The 17,283-nt window shown below is 44.7% G+C and overlaps 1 long non-coding RNA gene across 3 annotated transcripts in view; it reads right to left on the bottom strand.

Annotated features, from left to right (window-relative positions):
* LOC116664780 overlaps positions 1-17,283 on the bottom strand; it is a 107,130-nt gene that overhangs the window by 12,341 nt on the left and 77,506 nt on the right. Inside the window, exons 2-3 of one of the 3 annotated variants that reach the window (XR_004321220.1) lie at positions 10,599-10,791; positions 602-735 (exon numbers count right to left, since the gene is read on the bottom strand). This is a non-coding gene — a long non-coding RNA (uncharacterized LOC116664780). Of the gene's footprint in view, positions 1-601; positions 736-1,459; positions 2,406-10,598; positions 10,792-17,283 lie in introns of those variants that run through there. The other 2 variants (XR_004321219.1, XR_004321221.1) reach the window with 2 other exon arrangements.

Here is a 17,283-nt window from a genome sequence, read left to right as displayed (position 1 = left end):
GGTAGACAGATGAGATCACTGAAAACCAGGGAGTTTACTAGACTTTGCTGGACCCACTGCCTGTTTGGGGCAGTTAGGACTAGATTTCAGCTTTCCAGCAACTGACCCAGGGGTCTCATGGCCTCAGCAGGTAGAGAATCTCTGGGCCCCTGTGCAGAGATGCAGACATGTCTAGCTGCTGAACAGAAGCCCAGAAGTCTGTTTGAGGGGGAGGGAGGGGGAACTAAAAGGGGGTTCTTTCCATCCTGCTTTCTTGCCTAAGGCAGAACCCATGAGCCTCAGCAGAGTGTGATGGTAACACTGAACCAGGACTCCTCCCCTCCCCCACCCTGACCCTCTGCCAAGCACAGCGCCTCCAAGACTGCCCCGGAGGAGGAAGGCACTGCCAGCCAAGTATCTGCCCACCTGGGGTCAGGGCGAGGGCAAGGCAGTGACAACGGGCTGTGAACAGCTAGAGAAGAGGTGGACAAAAGGGTAGCCTTGGGACAACAGGCCTTACCTGTCACTGTCCTTCTCAAAAAGCAACCAGAAATAAAGCACCCAAATCAAAGAAACACAAGAGCATTTACCAAGAGAACAGCAATTTTCCCCGCTCGCTTACCTATAGGTGTGTCCGTACAATTCCAGCAGAATCAGATGTGAAGGAGTTTGGTTACTTCTTTTGATCACTGCTAACATCCCATCCATATTTATTTATCAAGGATTTATTGAGTGTCTACCTTGCACTCCACAGCTCTGAAAAAACACAGGAAAGGCCCCTGAGTCCAGGAGCTCGTAATGGTGGAGAGGAGGTGAAGGGGAACAGACCGTTAACAAGCAAATAAACAAGATGATTTCAGACTGTGTTCATGCTCTGAAGACAATAACAGGGGGAAATGACAGACAGTAACTGACCAGGCTGGAGGGGTCCTACTTTAGATAAAGGGTCAGAAGTGCCTCCTGGGGTGACATGAGCTAAGCCACTTGAGAAGTCTGAAGAACAGCTGATCCAGACAGCAAATGGAAAGGCCCTGTGGCAAGAAGCACTTGGTGGTCACTGTGCCTGGGGAGCAGTGACCAGTGGCCCAAGAGGCAGCCGGGATCCTTTAAAGCAGAACGTTGGAGGCCATTGCAGGAGCTTGTAAAGACCCCCTGTATTAGGTGGGAATGTAGCTGAAAACATCAGTCTGCCTTTCTTCTCCAGACATTAATGAGGTGGACGTCAATCTCCTCAGCTCTGGAGTCTCAGCTGGGTTTAAGTTTGAGCTCGCCCACTTTAATAATCTCGGGAAAGCTATCTGAGTTTCTTTATTTGAATAATCAAGGGTTTCTCCTCATTAGATTAGCTACAATCCTCAGCTTTATCAGTCAATTCATCCTTTCAGTCAAAAACAGTCATTTATGAAACTAACACGATTTTCTTTAAATGCCACAAACTAAAACTGTTAGGTTAACAATACTGCATAAGCAATCGACATACGAGTAGCTCCCCCAGGAAAAACTGATTATGCTGCTGGGCTAATCAAGTTGTCACCACAGCCTCACATGGTCCTTTAAAAACAATCTGGATCCTAGGGCTGGGCGTTCCAGTTCATTTTCCGTTTCAAAAACCCAAAGCAATAACGATCTTAACGTTGATATTTATCGTGTTTATCCCTGCCTCTCCCCGTAACGCCAAGTTCAGGGAGACCGGGTGTGAGGGCAGCGAAGGAAGGGAGGAGAATGGAGGAGGGGAGTGGAGAAAGGGAGAGCGATGAAGACCTTACGGATTGGACACCGGGAGGAAACCTGAAGAAGGCACTGATTTCAGAGAATAAAGGAAAACGCGAAGTGACGCAAAGAGGAGGAAAGGGGCAGGAGGGGAGCCTGTGGGCAGCGCTGGCCGCGGACCCCAGGGGTAGGGGGGACAGGGGCGCGGGGTGCAGCCGTGCTCGAGGCTCGGCTCCCGGAGCGACGGGAGCAGGGGGGTGGGGAGAGTAAATACTGAGAGTGGAGAAGAGACGAGGGACAGGAGCAGGACTCGGAGGGGTGGTGGGAGGCCGGCGACCGAAGACGCCCGCAGGAACCGCGAGCCGAGGGGCCAGCAGGGGATCGACTCTCCGAGAGGGGCCGTGGAGGGGCGGGGCGGTGGGCGCGAGGCCAATGGGGGCGCGAACCGGGACGGAACGGGGCAGGGCGGCGGGCGCGAGGCCAATAGGAGGACGAGTCGGCACGGGGCGGGGCGCCAGACGACTCTAGAGCCAATGGGAGGGGAGCAGAGGCAGGGGCGAGGCACCGAGCCGCTCGAGGACCAATGGGAACCCGAACCAGTTATGGAGGCGGGACGCCAGGCGGTGAGAGGGCCAATGGGAGGCTGAGCCGAGGAGCGCGGGCGGCCGTCCGGCCCAGGGCCGGGGGAAAGGGACCCGGAAGGCGGTGGGGGCGGGGAGCCGGGCTGACAACCTGTCAAATCCACTTTGGGACGAACTAGGTCACGCGCCTCCCCGAGGCAGGGCGCCCCCGCCCCGCGAGGCCCGGCGGGTGGCCCGCGGGGCCTGGCCTGGCTGCTTCCTCTTCCTGCCAGCGGTGGGAGCAGTGGGGGCGGTGGGGGCGGTGGGGGCGGTGGGGGCGGGGCGGAGCGGACAACCGGGACACCTGCCTCCCCGGCCCCACGGCCGCCCGCTGCTCCCAGGCACTCGCCTGCACGGTTTCTCCCTGACAGCCAGGGCTGCTGCGGCTTCGCAGTTAAAAATACGGCCCACCCGAGCGGCCCTTCGGAGTTGAGAACTGCCCACACCCCAGCTGTACTCCCGCCGCCCGCCTGCCCGCTAGGGGCAGCGGCCTCGGCCCGCGGTCTCGCGTTTGCGGAAACCGGTTGGCCGCGCACTACTTGTCGCGGAAGGACCCGGGACGGCGGAGGGATCCCGTGCGCGCCGCCGGCAGGGAACCGTGCGGGCCCCTGTCGGCCGCCGGGGCGGTCGGGCGGCGGGGCAGCAGCCCGGGGAGTGCGGGCGGAGCCGTGTCGGCAGCCCTGACGCTCCGCGCCCTCAGCGCGGGCACCTGTTTCTCCCCGAGAGGACCCAGCCTCCGTCCCCGGCGGCGGGCGGACGGGCGGGCCCGGCTGGACCGCGGAGGACGGCGCTTTGTGTCTCCGCGGCGGAGCGAGTGGCCGCGGAGGTCGGTTCCCTCTGTCCCAGCCCCGATGGTTCACTCCGAGGCTGCTTCCCGCTTGGGCTCGGACACGTCGTTCAATCATTGTTTCCAGGCGAGAAGTGAAATAAAAGCCTCAACTAGAAGTCAGCATTAATCCAGGTCCCAGGGATTATAAATTTGCTCCAACGTCGTCATGTAGGATTTTGCCCCCGTATTTCTTCCTAGACCATAAATCCGTTTCTCTTCAAGGTGGAACCATCCTAGAGCCATAGCCGTCTTTTTAAGGTCTTCAAAATGAATGTTGATGCACAATCTAATTAAGCAACACTTATGTTAATGTATTGATTTTGTTCCTTATATTTCTCGATGCAAATTTGCTTAGGATTTTTGCATTGAATGGACAGTAAATGTAGTGTTTTAATTTTTACTACTTTGGCCATTCAAATTATGTTGATTTCCCCCCGGAACAAGGTGATACATTGTTTTAAGTAAAAATAACCAACTCCTCTACTCTTCCCAAAATGTATAAAATCTAAGGGTAAAATGTAGATTAAAAACGCTAAAATTTGAACGCTAAATTTAAAATTGTGACATACTAATTATTTGAAGTGTTTCTTTGCAATGTTACTGTGAAATGGAACAAAGAAAAACTTTCATTTTCAAATAACATCTTTAAACAAATATTTCTTGAACATATGCAAGCACTGTTCTCAAACATTTGCATTTGTTTATATGCAAAGCATTGTGCTCAAACATTTTTATTACTTTACCAAATGCGTATTTCATCAGTAACTTTATTTCCCTTTAAAGTTCAACCTTTAAGTGCATGTTAGCTACCACATTGGGAAGAAAACAATACACTATGCCATCTATTTTCAGAATTACAGATGTACATTTTTTGCACTCACCACAAACATGGTCATCAAGAAAGAAAATGATGGATAAAGTGAAGAAAAAAAGGTAAAATATCCTTTAGGTTCAACATTCATGAATTTACTCATTAACTTGAAGACCTACCGTATTCATTACTCTATAATATAGTATTATGAATAAAAAGTTGGGATAGACATCAAGTTTTTTATAAAAATTAAAAATAACAAACCAACAAAAGATCTTTTATGTTTCATTATAGCCAATTCCTTACTGCCAGTTAATTTTCCAAAGGCAGTAGTTTTTCTCTTTTTTGACCAACTGGCAACCCAACAGTGATGGAAGCTCTTGGCCCACACTGGGGCTACTGAGAAAGTAACTTTTCTTACTTCAAAACTTTTTCATTAATTCCTATTGAAAGATGAGGGGTTTTTGGTCATAGTTTTCTTTTACTGTTGTATATGTATTTATTGAGGTATAGTCAGTTTACAATGTGTCAGTTTCTGGTGTACAGCACAATGCTTCAGTCATACATGAACACACATAGATTCATTTTCATATTCTTTTTCACCATAAGTTACTAGAAGATATTGAATATAGTTCCTTGCGCTATACAGTATGAACTTGTTGTTTGGTCATAGTTTTAATGTTAAAATTCCCTAAGAAGACAATAAAACCATGTTTTTTTTCATCAACACAGGAACCACAGGGCTGTCCATAACAGGCAACATTCAAAATATGGAAATGAATTGTATATCCTTATGCAAATATTGCATGCTGGAATTTAGCCACTACATATATTATGTTACATTAATAAGTAAAACCACAGATTTGTAAGTTTAAACAAAGTGCGGCACTAAAACAACCACCCTGCTGCTTTGGGGTGTATTTTCACTCCTCTGACAAATGGCTGAAAACAGCGTCACTGAAAATGAGTGTTTAGATAGGATGTGTCACTTTTTTTTAACTTCTAATTTCATAAGAAAGCTAACTCCTTCCATTTCTCTCCTCAAATATGAAACTTAGAAACATTCTGCCTTAATTATTTCTTCTGTTGTATCCCTTGCTAGCAAATTCTTTTGGAATAGATTTGTGATATTAATTACCTTTATAAATGGAGTCACTGTTTTGCCTAAACACTTCATTTTTAATTCCCTCCTGTAAGGAGGATTTTTATAATTCCCCACCAAAATATCTTGGCACAGTTTTATTTTTCAGTTGGTAGTGTATTTCTTGGACTAGAAGGAAGAGCAGGCAACAGCTCAGCTTCTTTTGGGGAGGAGGGCGGGTGACTTTGCCCCAGAGTAAAGACATCCTCAGGGCAGCTCAGCCTAGGTTATGTGGTTGGAAATTAAGCTTGGACCACAGAGTAAAAAGAGTCTGTGAATGGGAAATAAATACACCTTAAGTTAATGGTTTCAAACCCGGGGTCTGCAGATGTGACTTGTTTGTCTCTCACAATGTTTAGAAATTGTTTGATTAGTTTAAAATGGGAGACTTCAGATAAAAATACACAATTGTAGCTTCTCTTGAAAACGAGACAGCCGTGGCTCAGTTCTGGCCCGTCACATGCTGCTAGAGCTGACCAGCTGCTGCCCCCTTGAGACGGGGTGTCTGTGTTGACACTGCCCTCAGTGCGATGGTTTATTTCAGCCACCTGGCCACTGGAGGAATGCGTGTTTGGAATATGTGCTCTAGGTTACATAAAATTGAGAAAGATTTCATCATAGAGGGAAGTTAGACTTAGGAAGAAGAGACGATCTTAGGTTTTTGTTGTAAGGAAATAGAACAAGTTCAGAAATGGAAAGTTAAATACAGCAACTGGTTGTATCCCATTATTATAGGCCCCCTGGCACAGGGAAAGGTCAGGTTGTGTCAAGTGAAACTTTTAAATAAAAATGCAAGTGATGTTTTTTGTGCTATACTTTCCAGTTACAAAGTCATTGCCTTGATTCAAATGAATTTCACTGGAAGTCTTGGCTAGCGGAACAGAGGAAGAGTAGTCGATAGAAGTGAAAGATTTCACAAGAAGGCTGGAACCCCCCAAAGGGCTACAGAAAACAACAGTGATCGTGACAACAATGTCTTGACATTGTGGAGCAATAACTGCGTGTTGGACATTGCTCTAAGGGCTTGATCTGAGTGATGTCACATTACATTTTAGTTTCCTATTTGCTACATTATCTTTCTTTTCTTCTTGAAGCTGCCCCGAACCTTCTACATCCCAGGCATGAGGTGAGTGCTCCCGTTTGCTGTACCTTAGGATGGCACTACTCTTGGGCTATTCCTGGTCCTAAAAGGGCCCAGATGTTCTTTCTTGCCTGCATTTCCCTGATTGTACCCCAAGCCTGTCCTCGCTCGGGCCTTTTCCTGTCATGGTCTGTGTGTCTTTTACTATTGGAATCAGACTTCTCACCACAGCAAGAAATACTCCCTTTCTAGGGCAGAGAAGAGGGAGAATCAGCCAAGACAAGGCAACAAGTGTGGTAGGAAGAGAGGGAGATAAGATGGGCCGCACTAAGGACAGATAATTGGGGGCAGACGAGGAACAGCCATCGCCCACCCTCTCCGCCCACAACATCATCAAAATCAACAGCAGACCCAGCAGGAAGAGCAGCACCTAGAAAAGGCCCCGAGTTCCTGCCCAGATGGATTATGAGTTTGATGATTGTTGGAGAGTGAAATAAACCAACTCAGCAGAGCTACGTTCAGGTAGAGTCCAGATATACCAATGGGGGACAGTTTAAATAAAATGTGTACCTTCATGGAATAGAATGTTTATGAAAGTTTTAATGAAATGGATCAATACCATATCAGATGAAGAAAAAGCAAAAATTAAAATTATATATAAAAACATAGTTAGGAGTTAAAGTACTGTTTTACTTATTTATTTAGTTTTTTTCCCTTGACGGAGGCCCTGGGGATTGAACCCAAGCACATGCTCTACCACTGAGCTATACCTCCCACCCCCTAAAATACTGTTTTTGATTTTTAGTTGATTAAAATATTATGTAAATATATTTAAAAAGTTAGAAGAAATGTGGCAAAATAGTAATGATTCTGGATTTCCAAAAATTTTCTGGTGATCATAAAGTACTTACATCATCAAAAGAAGATAAAATAAACAACAAGTTTCTACTGTACAGCACAAGGGACTATATTCAGTATCTTCTAGTAACTTATAATGAAAATATGAAAACAAATATATGTATGTGTAAATATGACTGAAACATGATGCAGTCCACCAGAAATTGACACACTGTAAACTGACTATACTTCAATTTTCAAAAAAATGGAAAAAAAAGACTAAATAATTAAAAACAAAGGGGAAAAAATTAAAATCAAGCTGAGAATGTACTTACTGAGTTGTAATTCCATGAAAGAAACTAAAAACTTATACTCCAGTTACAGATGTTACCATCTCCAGATTTCAGAAACGTTTTCCAGTCATCTCAGGGGACGGAGCCAGCGTGGACAGATGGCTTAGCAGAACCCACTCCCAGTGCTGGAAAAGAAACTCAAAGTACATGCTGTCGGGGGTGGGGGTGGGGTGGAGCTCAAGTGGCAGAGCGCAAGCTTAGCGTGCATGAGGTCCTGGGTTCAATCCCCAGTGCCTCCATTAAAACAAGTAATAATAATTAAATAAATAAACCTAGTTATTTCACTCCAAAAATAAAAATAAAATGGACATTAAAAAAAAGTATATTTGTACTGATGCCACGTTTGTAATATGAACCTTGAGCAGAGAAGGATGGCCTATCATATTTCCCCTACTGCAGCTCTAAAGCCTGTTGGCCCCCACTTCTTTTTAAGTAAATGATCCAGAGCATCTAAGAAGGTTTATCAGTTTGCTGGGGCTGCCATAACCAGGTACCAGGTTGAGTGGCTTAAGCAGCAGACTCACAATTTATTTCCTCACAATTCTGGAGGCTGGAAGTCTGAGATCCAGGCATCTGTGGGGCTGGATTCTTCTGGGGTCTCCCTCATTGGCTTTGGGTGGCTGCCTTCTTGATGTGTCCTTAAATGGTTGTTCCTCTGTTGTGTCTCTGTGTCTGAATCTCTTGTTATAAGGACACCAGTGAGATTGCATTAGGACCCACTCTAATGAACTCATTTTAGCTTCACTACCTCTATAAAGACCTAACTCCAAAAACAGTTATATTCTGAGGCATTGGAGGTTAGGACTTCAACATGAGTTTGGGGCTGACACAGTGCAGCCCACAGCAGAAGGGGAGGTGCTGGCTGGAGAAGGCAGCTCGTTGAGTGTGGCAATATTTATCAAGACACTTGAGTGATTATCCTTGAATCAGAAGGACGGATGTGAGGTTGCTTGGGTACTAGTCAGAAAAGTGGCGTGACTAGAAAGGGGAACAGCTTTCATGTAGAACTTCTAAAACGGTCGATAGCTGTGTTTTCAGAAACTTTTGGCCAGTTGGCTCTATTTAAATTTTGTAGGATTAAAGAAAACCATTTTAAGGCCAACCTCTAGATAGGACTGTCCAATGGTGTCAAGAAAACTTACTTGAACGATTATTAGAACCAAGGAAGGTAAGAAAATAGCAGATCTGTTGAATATCCTAAATGACCTTTTTCATACTTCCTTTTATTTAATATACAAATTGCACCATGTCTACCTGGGGAATCTACTATAAAGCCAACGGACACCACCAGCCAACAGCTGCCTTCAAAGAACTCGCATCTGAGTGAAGGCAAAGCAGCCCCGTGCTTCCTGGCAAGTCTCTGCACTGCCTGTAGTGGACCATGAAGTCGGGTCCCAGGAAGGTCAAATAAAAAATGAGGACAAGGTAGCAATAACAAACAACAACAAGACAAACTCCAACCCGCCTTGGCTTTTTCTGCAGTTGGAGAGTTCTGAATTTGAGTCACAGGTTTCTCCATTTCATTTTGTAGCAGGCTCCAGTCCCACTTGGAACGGGGAAGGGCACAGATAATGAATAAATAATACCACCATATTCTGCCTCAGTAGAAAAACCTGCATGTGCAAGCAACAGTCCCTTCCTTGCTTCAGTATTAAACTGCTTAGTTGGACTACAGCAAATCTTTAAAAAAAAAAAAAATGCTTGGCATCCATTATCAGTATAAACGCAGAGGAAAGCAGTCAACATGAGCCAGTGACACTGGGTCAACTGTGACGTTCTCCTCCACTCTACTTCTCTTTACTGAGGCTTCATAGGAATTATATTTTGCAGCAGCTCTGAGGCACAGAAAGTTTAAATGATGCTATGAACTGAATTATGTCCCCAAATTCATATGTGGAAGCCCTGTCCTCCAGTATCTGGAGAGAGGACCTCTGGGAGGCAACTAAGGTGAAATGAGATCATGGGGTGGAGCCCTGATCTAATAGGATTAGTGTCCTCACAAGGAGAGACCAGAGAGCTTGCTCTCTTCTTGCCGTGTGAGGACACAGCAAGGAGGCAGCCTTCTGAAAGCCAGGACCCAGAAAGCCAGAACCTGGATCAGCTGGCAGCCTGACTTTGGGCTTCCCTGACTCCACAGCGGCGAGAAAATAACTCGTCCAGGCCCCGGTCTGTGGTGCGGCAGGCCAAGCTGACTGACACAAAGGACCGTCTAAACACCAGACTGGCTCCTTTTCGACCCCCAAGCCTGCACCTTAATTCCTTCTTCATGACCTTGTTTTCTGAAGAAATTCCACCCAATCCACCCTGCAAAAGAAGCCCCTTCTCTTTCTTTGTCAGAGCTTGTTTAGGACAGCATTTATTGCCATTTGCAGCAACATGGATGGACCTAGAGATTATCATACTAAGTGGAGTAAATCAGACAGAGAAAGACAAATACATAATGTTGCTTATATGTGGAATCCAAAAAAAAAAAAAGATAGTTTTATTACAAGACAGAAATAGACTCACGGACATAGGAAAAAACTGTGGTTACCACGGGGGAAGTGGGAGTGGGTGGGCTAGATTAGGAGTTGGGGATTAACAGATACACATTACTATATATAAAACAGATAAACAACAAGGACCTCCTGTGCAGCACAGGGAACTATATTCAGTTTCTTATAATGAGCTGTAATGGAAAAGAGTCTGAAAAAGGTGTACGAATATGTATAGCTCAGTCACTTTGCTGGACACCTGACACTAACACTGTAAGTTGACTACACTTCAATAAAAACAAGAATTTGTTTTTAAAAGAGCATGTACCCAGTCTGAAGGTATTCGGCTTATTCACGTGCTTGCTGATTTTCACCGGCACTAGCACGGAGGGTTCATGACACAGGGACCCGTCTCTCTCCTGCTCTCTGTCCCTCCCCACTGCAGGGCAGAGGCAGAGGCAGTACAGGGAAATGCTGCTTCACTACAGCTCAGCCCATTTTGATGAGCAGAGGGCCTGAGGACTTTTTGTTTAGTTTTCCAGTCACAACCAAGAACATTTATTAAGTGAAGACAGTGGCAAATATTTCAAAACATAGGTTAGGCAATTAACTTATGAATTCACTAAGTCAGGGCTCTCCTGCATTGATTCCCAGTTCATTCAACATAGGCTCAGACTGGGTAGGAAAGAAAATCTGCTCAGAGTCAAGTCATGGGTGAATTAATAGATGATGGTGGTGAACAGGCAAGTACATGACAACTTACTGTTGGTCGTGAAAGGGGTTCAGAGCTTGGATCCCGGAATTTTGTTCTCCAATTCCGATTTTGCTGTAACTGGTTGTGCAACCTCGAGCTAATCACTCACCACCTTCCACACTGGGGTTTTGTCTTTAGTGAGGCGGGGCTCCACCAGGACCTGCCCTCCGCATGTCAAGGGGCTGAGGCGCCAGTGGGGAGGCTAAAACAAGAAAGTAGAGTTTTTATGTCTTATAACAGTTTAATCCAGAAGAAAAGACAGTCTCTTCAGCAAATGGTGTTGGGAAAACTGGATAGCAGCATGTAAATCAATAAAGTTAGAACACTCCCATACACCTAATTAAACTTAAAAGCTTTTGCACAGCAAAGGAAACCATAAGCAAAACAAAACCACCACCACCACCTACAGAATGGGAGAAAAATATTTCCAAGTGATGCAACTGACAAAGGTTTAATCTCCAGAATATATAAAAAGCTTATACACTTTAATAACAACAACAAAAAAACCGAACAACCCAATCCAAAAATGGGCAGAAGACCTAAATAAAGCAATTCTCCAAGGAAGACATGCAAATGGTCAATAAGCACATGAAAAAAGTGCTCGGTATCACTAATTATCCAAGAAATGCAAATCAATACTACAATGAGGTATCACCTCACACGGGTCAGAATAGCCATCATTCAAAAGTCCACAAATGATAAATGCTGGAGAGGGTGTGGAGACAAGGGAACCCTCCTACACTGTTGGTGAGAATGCAGTTTGGTGCTGCCATTATGGAAAACAATATGGAGATTCCTCAAAAGACTAAAAATAGACTTACCCTATGATCCAGCAATCCCACTTCTGGGCATGTAACTGGAGGCAACTCTAAATCAAAAAGACACCTGCACCCCAATGCTCATAGCAGCACCATTTACAATAGCCAGGACATGGAAACAACCTAAATGTCCATTGACAGATGACTGGGTAAAGAAGCTGTGGTATATTTATACAATGAAATACTACTCGGCTATAAAAAGAATGAAATAATGCCATTTGTAGCAACATGGAAGGACCTAGAGATTTCATACTAAGTGAAGTCAGCCAGAAAGAGAAAGAAAAATGTATTATATATCTTACATGTGGAATTCCAAAAAATGACACACACACACACACAACATTTTTTAAATGAAACAAATGAATTTATTTACAAAACAGAAACAGACTCACAGACATAAAACAAACTTATGGTTACCAAAGGGGAAAGGGGAGGGGAGGGATAAATTAGGAGTTCGGGATTAGCAGAAATTACTATATACAAAATAGATAAACAACAAGGTCCTACTGTACAGCACAGGGAACTACATTCCATAGCTTGTAATAACCTGTAATTAAAAAGAATATGTAAAAAAAAAAAAAATCAGAGGGACATGACTTCCTCTTTCTCAGACTGTGTCATTTATCTTTATAAAATGGGGTAAACATACCTATATTCTTATGGACTGAATGTTTGTGTCTCCCCAAAATTCATATGCTGCAATCCTTACCCCCAGTGTGATGGTATTAAGTGGGGTCTTGGGAAGGAATGAGGTCATAAGGGTGGAGCCTACACGAATGGCATTCATGCCCTTATGAAAGGAACCCCAGAGAGCCCTTTCAGTCTCTGCCCTGTGAGGGTACAACTACCAACCGCAACCTGGGAGAGGCGCTCGCTTGCGAGGACTCCACCATGCTAGCACCCCAGTCTCAGACTTCCAGCTTCCAGAACTGTCTAAGCTAACTAGCATATGGTATTCTGAGCAGCCTGAACTGACGGAGACATACATTACTTGGGTTCTTGTGAAAATTGAATAATATGCTGTATGTAAGACTCCTGGCACCACTGAACATCAGCTATTATTGTTACTGGGTTCAAAATTAACCTCATAAAACTCTCTCACTTAAGATTTTCCCTGTTGGCTCCATCTATCTCAGCCTTATGCAATGAAATAATTTTTATTAAGCAAATTGTTTTAACATAAGCTGAGTTTCAACTAATTTGTAGATTAAATTGGTCAAGTATTTGAACCTTGCTGAGATAGTTTCCTTATCTGCTAAAGAAGTTGTCCTATTTGATTTTTAAGATCCTGTTTAGTTCTATAATTATTTTTATCATTCAATTTAAAGTTTTTATTTTTTTAGGTTTTTATTTTAATGGAGGTACTGGGAACTCAACCCAGGACCTCTTCCACACTAAGCATGAGCTCTACCTCTGAGCTAAACCCACCCCACCCTATTATTCAATTTATATATTAAAAAAACAGTTTAAACTGTGAATCACAGTATTTAAACTGTGTCTGAATATGTCTTACCTACCAATTTACAGATTGAAAAATATATACATTTATTCATATTTTTAATACTCAAATGATTAGATACAGTTTCTCCATTAAATACCAACAACTGTATTTTAAATGATAAATGTAGCCCTTTATTTCATTTTATTATTTAAGATATCTAAGTTATATTTTTATGCTGTGTTGGAAATGGGAAATAACTGACAAGTTTAGAATTTTCCAACATTCAATTGTAGTATCATGAAAATGACTTAATTGTGCACAGTTATTTCACATTAATGCAAAGTTCTCAGAGTAAATCTTATTCCTTACCACTGTCCCATTTTTATTAACATGTACCCTTCTGTAACCCAGCAGTTCTCAGTGTGTGGTCAGAGGACTCCTGGGGTCCTGGAGACCCTTTTAGGGGGGTCTGTGAGGTCCTCTCTTTTCCAACTATGTATCTGTGTGAGGCCGCATTTTCTCCCTATAATTCAACCCAAAACATCATAGTGCAGTAGATTGAATGCAGATATGAGAAGCCAGCTGTCTTCTGTTAAACCAGACAGCAGAGAAAGATTTATAAAACTGTAAAACAGGGCCACTCTTCTCAATGTTTTTTTTTTGTTTTAGAAAACATAAGTTATTTTTTGTAAAATACTTGTGTTATTTAAATTAACATGCAGTGGGTTTACTATTGTTACTTTAAAGTGAATTAATAAATGGTTTAAAATATTCTCAATTTTAATTTCTCGTACTGCTAAATATAATCGACAGAACCACATCTCCTTGGGGACTTTACATTTTTAAGTGTGAAGTGTCCTGAAACCAAAACCTTGAAAACTTTATGTTGGGAACTTTCTGCTCCAGCAGAAACATATACCACATTGTAAATGGCTTTCACACTGGATGGAAAGAAGTGAAAATTGTACAATGAAGAGCTCTCCGCCACATTTAAGCTCCCTAGCGTGGTGTGGTATGCAGCTGATCTAGGCCAATGGTTCTCAAACTTGAAGACATCACAATCACCTGCAGGGCTCATTCTACCAGATGTTCCAGTGCCGTAGATTTCAGTGGCTCTGAATCTGTGTTTCTAACAAGTTCCCAGGCGGTGCTGACTCTGCTGGCCTAGAGCCCTCCCTTTGAGAACCCCTGGTCTAGGTCAATGCTTCCAGGATTTTATTCCAAACTATTTTGCCAACTCCATAAAGTAAACTAATTTTTGTCTGAAACATCAGTTAGAAACAAAAATGTTGTGGGTGTTTGTAGGAGACTGTCGTTCACGGATCCTTGACAATGGGGGTCACAAATGGAATGGTAAGGGAAAGGAGAATTTCTGTCCATTCAGATGGATGAAAGCTATCCAGGTAAGCGGTGGGATGACAGGCGATGCCACCAAATCCCCCTCACTTCCAACAGGCGTTTCCTTTGGGGAGATTTGTGTTTTGGTAACATTCTTTTTATTTCAATTTTAAAACACTGTTGTTGAGTTTTTAAAAGACGTAAACATATGTACTGTGTTGAATAGCACCTCCCGGCCCCTAAATTCATCTCCTTCCCAGAACCTCAGAATGTGATCTTATTTGCCTACAGGGTCATTGCAGATGTAATTAGTCAAATTAAGATGAGGTCATACTGGAATAGAGGGAGCCCTTAATCCAATAGGAGTGGCATCCTCAAAGAAGAGAAGTGATGCAGAGACAGACACGCACAGAGAAGGGAATGCCACGTGGAGGCAGACACAGAGGGAAGACTGCCACGTGGAGACATAACAGAGGCTGGAATTACCAGCTGCAGGCTGAGGAACAGATAGGGTTGCGGGCAACCCCAGAAGTCAGGAGAATGCCTTAGAACATATTCTCAGCTCCCAAGAAGGAACCAACCGACGCCTTGCTGACACCTTGATTTTGGGCTTCTGGCTTCTTGAACTGTGAAGAGAATACATTCCTATTGTTTTAAGTCACCCAGTTTGTGCTAATTTGTTACAACAGCCTTCAGAAACGAATACAAGTATCAAGACAGCAATGAAACAAGACTCATGCATCAGACACCGTGTGCCACCTCGCACCTCCTGACCCACGTGTTTCTTGTTCCTGCCCCTGCTCCTGCCAGCAGGCCTGCAAGGGCCCCGATCACCTTCGTGCCTCACCAGTACTTCCCAGCTTCTGTCCTAGGGGCTCCTTGTGCCTGCTGCCAAGTGGCCCGGCTCAGCACCCAGTGCATGCTCAGCCCCAAGGGTGGGACCCTTAATGTCTCTTGGGACAAGCCTTTGAATGGTGCTCTGGATACTGGGCTCAGTGAGTAAATTCTTCCCTCTTTCTGCCCGTGAAACATGATCCTGAAATGTAGATTATGTAGCTTTTCAGAGATTGTTCTGTGAGCTTGAACAGTCCATCCCCACTCTTAGTGGCCAGTGTGGTAACACACTTTGACAGTGGCCTCTCCTACCCTGCCTCTTCCTCCTCTCCCTCACTCCCACTTTCCTGGGAGTGCATTATCTATTATCTTTATTTGTTGGTAGGAGGGGAGAGGTAATTAGGTTTGTTTATTTATTTATTATTAGTATTTTTTTAAATGGAGGTACTGGGGCTTGAACCCAGGACCTTGAGCATGCTGAGTATGTGCTCTGCCACTGAGCTGTACCTTCCCCTCCCCGCCCTGCATTACCTTTTAAAGCAGAAGCACAAAGCCCTTGCTTTGGGTTCTACTCTCTGGGGAACCCAGGGTAGAACGGGCCTGAAGCAGAGCTCTGTTGACATTTCAGAAACATATTAGTAAAAATTAAAGTAGTAATACTAACATGGTAAGAATATTTAAGTATTTTAAAAATGTTAAGAAAATGTTAGCCAGTTTCTAGTTAACCTTCCTGAAAGGATATATATATCCATATACGCCCCTATTTACTTACATAAATTGGATCACACTATACTTTTTTCATAAGACCTCCAGAGCGACCTATTTTTAATTCCTGCAAAGCATTCCAGTGTATGCTACACTATATTTTATTTTATTTAACTAGTGTTCTGGTTGATGGACATGTGAGCTGTTTCCAATATTTTGCTATTTCAAACAATACTGCAGTGATCATCTTTGTAAACAGGTCCTGGTGGACTTCTGCAAGTATTTAGCAGTGTAAACTCCTGCCAGTAGAATTTGTAGGCAGAAGCTAGCGAGCAAGCGAGCCTGTGGACGCAGTCCAGTCAAGACATCCTCCTGGGACCCCGTGCAGGAGAGAAGGCTGGAACGTGGACCCGGAGAGCCAACAGAAAACATCCAGTGCAGTCAGGAGCATGTTTGACTGCAAGCAAGAGAAAACCAGGCCAACACGCCTTCAACACAGGGCTCCATTTCCCTTATGTATGGCAAGTTCTGGAGGTGAGCCAAGCAGGCCAGGGGCAGGCTGTCCAGGAGGTTGCCAAGTTCCAAATGGCTCTCACTTCCTGCTCTAGCATCCACAGCACTGGGCTTTGGTCCTCAGGGTTTTAATCTGGCCGCTGGACGTTGAGGTAGGTTGTTCTTATTTCAAGGCTGAGAAGGGGAGAAGGGAGAGTCTACAGGCAAAGGCTGCAGATGCAGGCAAGCATCTCTCTCTTTTCAGTTCAGATAGACATCGGTCGGGTCCATCTTTGTGCAACACAGTCTAGAAATGTCCATCTCACTGGAGAGCTTGGAAGAGTCAATAACCCTACACCATCTCTAGGACAGATGCCTCGTTGAAAAGTATCTCCTTAGCTGGGACTGCCATTCTGTAATACTTCACTAACTAAGAAACAGTCAACTGTATTTTGTAGATGTAGGGTTCTGAAGCTCAGAGGCTTCTCAGGAAGTAGCCGGCAGCCGGCTAGTGGCTCCAGCTAATGGAGCGCTTGCTTCATTTCAAGGATGACGGGGTGGTGACGTTGCTGCTTCCCTGGAGATGCTGAGTTTCCACTAGTGCTCTGGTCATTGGCTCTTCCAAATAAACTATAGTAACTTCCACTGCACAATATTCACTCCACTATTCTCTGCACAAATGGCGTCCAATTCAATGGTGGCCCCTGGGGCTGACTCATCAGAGGTAGGGGTGGTGGGCTGCAGCAGCGGAGGGTCCAGTTCCTTTGCCACCTTCCCCAGAGGCTCTGACGTGGCTGAAATCCAGATCCGAGTGGGAAGTCACGAGGGGCGCGAAGGTCAGGCCGCCTCCCGCACCCGCTCACGGCGGAAAGCAGGGAGGTGCCTGCAGCGGGTTCAGGTGAGTCCCTTCGGAACAGCTCTCCCTCGGTCTTTTCCTTCCCGCCCCGCGCGGAACATCTGCAGAGTGACAAGGCCAGCCTAGCTGCAGGCGCATCTAAGCGCAGGAGCATTTCTGCTCTCCAGCCTCTGCCGGAGGGGAGGGCAAGGGGGTGGGGGTTATGAATGA

Source organism: Camelus ferus, chromosome 7 (assembly GCF_009834535.1).
Source record: "Camelus ferus isolate YT-003-E chromosome 7, BCGSAC_Cfer_1.0, whole genome shotgun sequence".
In the NCBI taxonomy this organism is placed as follows: domain Eukaryota; kingdom Metazoa; phylum Chordata; class Mammalia; order Artiodactyla; family Camelidae; genus Camelus; species Camelus ferus.
Note: the sequence above shows the minus strand (reverse complement) of the source record. Positions and strands in the feature narration are given on the sequence as shown.